Here is a 10,390-nt window from a genome sequence, read left to right on the forward strand (position 1 = left end):
CATATTCACAAATACAGTTATTCCAAAATCAATCAATGAATAAGTAAAATCTGAAAAATAACTAACCCCAAATATTTTGGATAAGGAAAATTCAACCTCTATATTTTTGGTTGTCTAGAGGTGGGAATCATACCGTTTTCCCAGTGAAGCCAAAATTCAGCTAACGGTGTAAGGAGCAGTGTGGCTCTATCACCTGGCATGCCCTGCTACATTGCCAGCTAGATGATGAAACACAGACTAGCTTTGAAGGCAACAAACAGAGGTTCATTTGCTTTCAGGCCTGAAAGGATGTCTGTAACTGAGTTTCTGCTCAAAACTATATGACATACCCTTGCAACACAGTGCAAAACATTTTATCCTCTTTAACAGCCATTCAGAATACTTACTCCCTCCCCTGACTGTCACACCTCAGGTTAGCTTCACCTTGCTAAATACACCAGACTGCACACAGGTTGAATTCTTTTATAGTTTATTAGAAAATAGAAGATAAAAAGTTCTTTAAAAGCAAAAGTAAAGTTCCAAAAGATCGTTACAAAACAAAGCCTTAAAGAAGAACCCAAGAAATCACAAGAAATAAAAGAAAGTCCCATTAGAGCATGACAATGTCCCAAGAACATGAACACAGAGGCTGCAAGATAATCCAGGAAACGAGAGCTTGTTTCTTGGTTAAACGAAAGTTGCTTTGACAAAGGTTTGTCTCCAAACACACTGCTTTAATACCCTTTGCAAAGCATGAAAGCATTTCTTTGGCCTCTGATCTCCTTCTTATTTGCTATTCTCACACTCCTTAGAACCCTAAATTCCAAACGGTCAGCTCGATCTAAAGATTCTGTTTCATCAAGGTCAGCCTGCTCGTTAGTGTCAGCCTGCTTGCTATCAGACTGAGAAGTGTCCTCCTTTTCTGAGTCAACTTGCACCTGGCTAGTTTCAGTATCATCAACATCATTCTCTGTTCCTCGTCTTCTACAACAGGGGCATTCTGAACCTGATTTTGAACCTGAATCCCATAATCCCCATCAGAGTCAATCTGAGGTTCCAGCTGAGTCACAACACCCGACTGACTGAAAAGTGGTCAAGTTAGGATCTGAGTTTTTCATTAGCTGGGGACGCTGATGTCAGAGATGGATGGAGTTTTCCACATGGAGAGAAGAATGGAGAGCTCTCATTCATCCATTTGAAACTGGATCAATTCAGAGAGTCCAATCAGGTTGGGCTAATCAAATGGTTTAAGACATTGCAAATAGTCCAATATGAGGTTGTAGGTGAGGTCTAGTGTACACAATAAGAGCCAACCTCTGAGAAAATAGGGAGGCATATGCAAACACAGACTGCTCAATGGGAAGATACAGAACAATAGAGATTTCATCAAGGAGTAGTTTGTGTCTGACATTTCCCACCACCTGGGGACCCTCAGGAGTCCGATCCTCTTTGTGCTTTTAAATGAGGTCTTTCCTGTTTGTTCTGCCTACCTGAGTGAGTTCACCTCTCTCTCAACAGGACACAGAAACAATTTCACAAGTACCAACATAATATTATATTTCCAAGGTTTTTCTGGTTGTGTTGGATCATATCTGCCCATATCTCTGTCAGCGCAATAATCCCATTTAATATAACACATACACGTAAGTTCATATTCCTCTGTATATCATAACCATGAATGTAGTCAACAGGGGGAAACTCAGGGTTGCATAGAGAGGGTGAAACTCCTTAGGTGAGGGGATTTGGGATTAGTCTATTGCTCAAGAACATTTCCCATCCACCTTCCCTGGGATTTTGGGCTTGGCAGATGATTCATTAATCCTTCCTGGAATATCCAGGATCTGATTGACTGCAAGAACGGACTCTTTTGATGGACTGGAACAGAGGACCTTTGCAACTGTGGAACTTGTATTGAATTAACAAAAATATTTAATAAGAACTACTGGATATACTTGAGTATAAGCTTGGTTTTTTCAGCCCTTTTTTAGAACTGAAAAAGCCTCCCTCGGCTTATACTCAGGTGAGGGTCCTGGTTGGCTTATATTCAGGTCAGCTTATACTCGAGTATATATGGTACATTTATTATTTCCTCTACTACTACTACTACTTCTTCTTCTTCTTCTTCTTCTTCTTCTTCTTCTTCTTCTTCTTCTTCTTCTTCTTCCATTTATCATTTTACTCTTGTTATTATTGCTACTATTCCACTTATTTTAATCTATTTATTATTAATAATAATAAATTTATTATTTCATTCTGATATTATTGTTATTGCATTTATCATTTTACTCTATTTATTATTGTTAATAAATTTATCAATTTATTCTATTATTACATTTATTATTTTACTGCATTTATTATTATTGTTATTACATTTATTATTTTACTCTATTGTTATTATTATTATTATTTAAAAAAGGATACATAAGCACATTTACATTGAAGAAGTTGAGAATAATGATTTAATCAGAGTTGGACAGTCTTATCTGAAATTACAGTTTTAGGTAAATATTCAAAAATGTAATTTTATTATTATCTATTTTTATTTCTGAGATTTAACATTCTCGGCTTATACTTGAGTCAATGTTTTCCCAGTTTTTTGTGGTAAAATTAGGTGCTTCGGCTTATAGTCGGGTGGGCTTATATTTGAGTATATACGGTATATGATTCATTAATATCTTTTGGGAGTTGGGGTCAATTTTTTGGCAATGCAAGTGTTGTTGGACTGCAGCATTCAGCATTTCTCAACATTGTCTAGGCTGGCTAAGGATGACGTTACTTCCAGTCCAACAGCCTCTGGAGATATTGTGCACGCAATTTTGCAACTTGTGTTGCAGTCATACAGACATACTGTACCTGCCATTACTTAGTCATAGTCAGATATCATAAAATGGTCTGTTTTTGATGTGTCTCTAGGTGGCACATGTTCTATTAATCATAAAAACAACCCTGCTCTCTTCACCATAGCTAATGATTTTTTTTTTACATAACTGGAATAATTGTGCGGCTTTTCCCTTCTGAGACGTCACAGGCTGTGGCCGACACATACCTCTCCACGTCAACCTCGGCAGCTCTTGACAACCAGCAGACCTGGTTTTTCTAGAACAAAATGGGAATTTATTTCCACCAACTTCAATGTAACCACGTTTGACAAATGTAGACTCATGCCTTTGGTTTTACTCATCTGTATTCTTGTTTACCATTTGATTTGCTTGCAAATATCATAACACGAAGGAACGTTGAGATACCAGATTTAAATCAAGTACACACGTTGAAAAAGTTGTTCTGCATTTTGGGTTTGAATACTAACTGCACCTATTTGCATAGGAGAAAGGAAAATACCGCCCACTGCAATGGGAACAAGTAAGATATATATAGTACAAAGTAACCTGATCTCTTTATTGTTCCTGTTGTTGATTTATGATGAGTTTAGAAGTGTTGTTGGGTTTTTTGGACTGCGGTGTGTAGCCAAGATGGCTTTATTTGTCTGAGGTCCCGTCAAGACTTGTATATGTGTACTACATGGAAATTGCTAGTGGAACGGGAATCCACTCTGGTCCAGACAAGAAGGGTTGGACCAACATTTGAAAGAAATCTCCTTCTAATTTTTGAGTCAGCCTCAAGGGAAGGATATCAGAAATGCCGCTTCCAAATAAGAGTGACATTACATGTTAAATATTTCCACAATGCAACAAGCAATCTCAGATTAAATAAGGATTTCCCCGGGGAGAAAACGTCACTTATGGAATACATAAAAAGAGAAGCATGGGATGGATATCCTGCAGTGAGGCAATAGCTATATTAATATTAAGGTCAGGGGAGCGGAGTGAGCTCCTGCTGTTAGCCCCACCTTCTGCCAACCTAGCAGTTCGAAAATATGCAAATGTGAGTAGATCAATAGGTACCGCTCCGGCAGGAAGGTAACGGCGCTCCATGCAGTCGTGCCAGCCACATGACCTTGGAGGTGTCTATGGACAACGCCGGCTCTTTGGCTTAGAAATGGAGATGAGCACCAACCCCCAGAGTCAGACACGACTATGGACTCAATGACGTTTCTGCTACAAGAGCAAAACAGAAGACATAAGACAGACTGGGCTCCAGGAAAAAAGGCAGATTTGCTTTGAATAGATTGTTCTGACTTTGGGGAGAAATGAGCCAGGAAGACAAGATAAATAATAAATTGAACAAGGGAGGGAAAGGGAGTATGAATATAAAGAACTAGGAAGGAATGAGAACAATTATCCTGTAGTGTCTCAGAGACCCTCGAGTCATGACTCCGTCGCCATTATGGATCAGACCGAAGAAGATATGGGGTTGGTGCCGATTCTGCTAGATTCTGCCCCCTTCCAGATGTCCCCTGTTGACAGTTTTAGCCCACAGTTAATTACAAAGGCTCTTGAGCCAGAGCCCGGTTCTCCAGAGAGCGCTCCTTTTGACCGAAGATTGTTTTGGGAAACATCTCGCTCAGAGAAGCAGAATTAGAGAAAAAGCGCTAGATTAGCGGAGAGAGCAAGTGCTAATTAAGCCAGTTCCCTTGAGAGTTTCCCGGGAGGGTTGCATCTGGCAAGTTGTTGACTTTAGTCCACTTTCCCTTGGGAAAGAGTGTTCAGACACCTGGCTTGAGGGGAGATTGTAGTCCCATAAAAGTTCTAGGCGCAGACTGACCTTTGCAGTGTTCAACGTGTCAGTTGAGGAATTCACATCGATTCTAGTTTCTGCAGCGCGCTACTCTCGAGTAGACCGGGCATTGCATCTCGTCTCTCTGCCAAGCCTGGACAGCGATTCAGCTCTACCACGACTAACTTTGCCTTGCCTTGTATCCTAGCCTCGGAATTGAAACCTGGAACTCTTTGACAGACCTTGCTATAATCCCCACTCAAACAGCCTAGAAGTTTGAGTGTGTTTCGGTTATCGGATTTAAAACTTTGAACTCTAATACTGGACATCTACTTTCACTTTACTGGACTATATTTGACCTTTTCTGAAAGGACTATTGCTGGACTATATACTCTGCTTATTTTTGTTAGTCTCCTTTATTTCTTTAATAAAGATATTAGATTGTTTATTGGCCTCCGTGTCTGGTTCCCAGTGCTCACGCTGCCCTGAGGCGCCACATATCCCTGCGGTATGGAGCGGAAGACCTTTTAAATGATTTTGCTATTATTATTATTATTATTATTATATAAATATATTTTTGTCTTTTATTTATTTATTTATTTTATTTTTCTTCTCCCGCTCAACCAATCCGTGTTCTTTCACTACCTGGTCCCCCTACTCACCTAATACTAATATATTATTATTTTCTTTTTTATATTTTTTTCCCCCTTTCTTTTCTTCTTTCTCAATAGGACTGACCTTGTGGAAACACCCATGTGATAAGATAATTTCAATGTAAATATGTAGAGATTTATAGGCATCAGTTGTGGTCGTTGTTTGTGAATTGCTTTTTAATATTTTTATTTATTTATTTTTCCTTTTTTTTTCTTTTCCCCCTTCTCCCCATATGTAAACCCCCATTCAAAATATACAATAAAGACTATTAAAAATAAAAAACAATGCTTCACACAATGAAGTGCCTTTGTAGCTTCATCATCATCTTCCAGAACTTCATGGGATAGTCTGGATTCCATTAGAGCAGGCATGGGCAAACTTCATCCCTCCGGCTGTTAGGAATTGTGGGAGTTGAAGTCCAAAACACCCGGAGGGATGAAGTTTACCCACGCCTGCTCTAAGAACACTTGTATTGATTGTGTGTCTGCATTTTCTTGCTAACTTTGCTCCTAAACTCTAGTATGTCTGAACTGCAGTTTTAGGTTGCAGCAATGCTAGAAATTTGGAGACTGAAGAAAAAATGTAATGAAGGAAAGAATTCCTATTTGGCAGGCGTTGCCCTCATAATTCCTCCCCTGGACCTGTATTCCTAAAGTCTTCTCCTAGCTCTGGAGTTCGTTTTGCTTCCTTCCACAACATCTGACACAGAGCAGATCTCTACAGCCAGCGATCACGCTGACTCAGGCCTTCGCCTCCCATTTCCCTCCCTTCCTGCTTCCGATGCTGAGGCGCACCCCACAAACCTCAAGTTCTGGATTTTTGTTCAGCATCACATCCAAATTAGGGAAGTGAAAGTTTTCAATAGAACACAGAACACATTCTTTCACTCCATGCTGTCTTTCATTACTTTTATTTTCAAGCATAAGATCATCTTGTCACAAAACTAAGCTGTGAGTTTTTCGGGCTGTCTGGCCATGTTCCAGAAGCATTCTCTCCTAATGTTTCGCCCACATCTGTGGCAGGCATCCTCAGAGGTTGTGAGGTCTGTTGGAAACTAGGCAAGTGAGATTTATATATCCATGGAATGTCCAGGGTGGGGGAAAGAACTCTTGTCTGTTTGAGGCAGATGATAATGTTGCAATTGGCCACCTTGATTAGCATTAAATGGCCTTGTAGTTCCAAAGTCTGGCTGCTTCCTGGCTGAATCCTTTGTTGGGAGGTGTTAGCTGACCCTGATTGTTTCCTGTCTGGAATTTCCCTGTGTTTTTAGTGTTCTTTACTTACCATCCTGATTTTCGTGTTTTTTTTTAAATACTGGTAGCCAAATTTTGTTCATTTTCATGGTTTCCTCCTTTCTGTTGAAATTGTCCACATGCTTGTGGATTTCAATGTCTTCTCTGTGTAGTCTGACATGGTGGTTGTGAGAATGGTCCAGCATTTCTGTGCTCACAAATTTATTTATTTATTTACAGTATTTATATTCCATCCTTCTCACCCCGAAGGGGACTCAGGGCGGATCACATTGTACAAATATAAAGCAAACATTCAATGCCATATAACATAGAACAGAGACAGAGACAGACGCAGAGGCAATTTAAACCTTCTCCAGCTTCCAGCTTCCTGAGGGAATGCTTGATTCCGGCCACAGGGGGAGCAGCTGCTTCATCATCCACTGCGACGGCAACTTCCTCATTCCAATGGCGGCTGGGTGATTTTTATGGTGTCGCAAATTAGCCTCCCCACATATAAGTGGTACCTAAATTTCCTACTTGATAGATGCAACTATCTTTCGGGTTGCTTAGGTCAACAACGAGCAGGGGCTATATTTTAATTTTAATTTTCAGATGCTCACCCCGACACGGGCTGGCCTCAAACTCATGACTTCTTGGTCAGAGTGATTTATTTTAGCTGGCTGCTAACCAGCCTGCGCCACAGATAATATTCTGTGTCCAGGTTGGTTCATCAAGTGCTCTGCTATGGCTGACTTCTCTGGTTGAGCTAGTCTGCAGTGCCTTTGATGTTCTTTGATTTGTGTCTGGGCAATGCTGCTGTGTTTGGTGGTCCCTCTGTAAGTTGTCCACAGCTGCATGGTATAAGGTAGACTCCTGCAGAGGAGAGAGGATCCCTCTCCAGGGACTGTGTCACTCAATGTTTCCAACCTAGGTCTCAGGCTTTGTCCTGAAATCCAAAGTCTTGGAATAGTCCTGACAAGGCTACCCTCCTAAGGACATGAGTTGTTTCTTCACCACATGCATGAAAAAGCCCTTTCTTCTGGAACAGTGCTTCTTTCTTAACTTTGGAGAACTTCATCCAAAACATGCAAAAAACGACCCTTTGCCAGTAGTCAATATCATGGCATGGTTGGCCATCACCCCCTTTTCCTTCTTGCTTCATATACCCTTCCACGTGCATCACTGGAAAAAGATCAGAATGCAGACTCTTGTTAAATCTTTACAGACAACTTTGTCCATATCGCTGCACCTTTTGAAATAACGGATGACTACGGTTTAAGGGAAATGCCACACAGGGCAGATTGCCCAGATGATCTGTGTGCCTCTCTGTCAGCCGGTTCTTGAGGCCTGAAACAATGTTGAGCAACGTCAAGGTCCATCCCAAAGTTTCTTCTTTTCAAGAGAGTCTTTGTCTCGAGAGAGCCCTTCAAATAGGGTTAGAGAGAGGCAACTTTTTGCTGAGTGCCAGCCTTGTGCAACCAGCGCTGCACCTGCGAATAGGCTTTACTCAGCGCCCCATTGCGCAATGCGGGATGATTCACAATCCTGGGAAATCAAGCCTTATATTTCAGACACAAACAAATACTTAAGCGCAATCGAAGAAGGCATAACTGCACGTGCAAAAGGTACAGTTGCAGAACTCTGTTCCTACTCCTCTGAATGGAATAATGGCATGTTTCTGGTGGGGCAGCATCAGAGGGGAATGCCACCAAAATCACTATCTATAAAATATTGGTGCAATATTATTATTTGTGGTCACTTACAAGTTTATGATATTATGATTCCACTAGCTGTGCCCAGCCACGTGTTGCTGTGGCTTAGTCTGGTGGTATGGAAAATAAAGTAATGAGCCCCGGTGGCGCAGTGTGTTAAAGCGCTGAGCTGCTGAACTTGCAGACTGAAAGGTCCCAGGTTCGAATCCAGGTAGAGGAATGAGCACCCACTGTTAGCTCCAGCTTCTGCCAACCTAGCAGTTCAAAACATGCCAATATGAGTAGATCCATAGGTACCGCTTTAGCGGGAAGGTAACGGCACTCCATGCAGTCATGCCAGCCATATGACCTAGGAGGTGTCTACAGACAACGCCGGCTCTTTGGCTTAAAATGGAGATGAGCACCAACCCCCAGAGTCAGACATGACTGGACTTAACGTCAGTGGAAACCTTTACCTTTTATTATTCTCTATACAAATATTCCTGTAATTATATACAGCCATTAAAATATTTTTTGCAAGTCCAGCTTACATGGAAGGCTGAAAAGCAACATGAAAACTATATTTAAATAGCTGAAAAGGAGCAGAAGATGAGCTTGTTTTCTACTGCTCCAAAAACTAGGACACAATAGAACAATAGATTCAAATTGTAGGAAAAAAGATTCCACCTAAATATTAGAAAGGACTCCTTGACAGTAAGAGCTGTTCAGCAGTGGAATATGATGCCTTAGAGTCCAATGGAGTCCCTCTTTCTGGAGTTTTTAAAGTATAGGCTGAATGGCCATTTGTTGGGAGGGCTTTGATTGTATCTTCCTGCTGGGCAGAAGGGAGTAAATAATAATAATAATAATAATTATTATTATTATTATTATTATTATTATTATTATTATTATTATTATTATAACAACAACAACACGCAAAGATACTGTGGGACTTCCGAATCCAGACTGACAAAGTTCTGGAACACAACACACCAGACATCACAGTTGTGGAAAAGAACAAGGTTTGGATCATTGATGTTGCCATCCCAGGTGACAGTCGCATTGATGAAAAACAACAGGAAAAACTCAGCCGCTATCAGGACCTCAAGATTGAACTTCAAAGACTCTGGCAGAAACCAGTGCAGGTGGTCCCGGTGGTGATGGGCACATTGGGTGCCATGCCAAAAGATCTCAGCCGGCATTTGGAAACAATAGACATTGACAAAATTACAATCTGCCAACTGCAAAAGGCCACCCTACTGGGATCTGCGCGCATCATCCGAAAATACATCACACAGTCCTAGACACTTGGGAAGTGTTTGACTTGTGGTTTTGCGAAACAAAATCCAGCATGTCTATATTGTTTGCTGTGCCATACAACGTCGTTGTGTCAATAATAATAATAATAATAATAATAATAATAATAATAACGTTATTCTTATATCCCACCCCATCTCCCCGAAGGAACTCGGTCCGGCTCACATGGGGACCAAGCCCAGTATACAACATAAAATACAACAGCAAAATGCATTTAAAACATATAAACAAATAAAATAAAAAGGCATATAAAGTACAATAAAACATACACACAACTGACCAATAGCTAGGCGCAGTCAGTGTATTCAAGATTGGAAGTAAGGCATTAGAATTTATATATGTAAATATGTGTAAATTTATATATGTAAATTTTACATTCAGTTGGATTGGATAACCTTTGTGGTCACTTACAAGTTTGTGAATTTATGATTCTACTAGCTGTGCCCGGCCACGCGTTGCTGTGGCATAGTCTGGTGGTATGGAAAATAAAGTAATGAGAATCAGCCAGGCTTTGAAGCTGCAAGGCTACTCATTCCTGTTTATTTGTTTAGGTTATTTTGAGTGGAAGTCATACTTTGGATGTGTTGGTGTATTGTGGCCAAATTTGGTGCCATTTGGTCCAGTGGTTTTGTTGTTAACTTAGTCCTGCAAACGTACATTACATTTTTATACATATAGATGTACTGTATCAGTATACCTACAAGGCTAAGAAATCTATTTTCAAATTCTCAAATTGAATTTCTGATCTGATTAAGATTTTGGAGTGGCTCTGTAGTTTTTAATGTATTGTAATATTTTTATGTCCAATGGTTTAATGACACAAAGGGTTTAATTGTTTGTTTTTAATTGTTATGCTCATATTTTAAATCATTTACATTGTTTTGACTTGCCTTCTGTCAGGCA

This window comes from Anolis carolinensis, chromosome 3, assembly GCF_035594765.1.
Source record: "Anolis carolinensis isolate JA03-04 chromosome 3, rAnoCar3.1.pri, whole genome shotgun sequence".
NCBI classification, from domain to species: domain Eukaryota; kingdom Metazoa; phylum Chordata; class Lepidosauria; order Squamata; family Dactyloidae; genus Anolis; species Anolis carolinensis.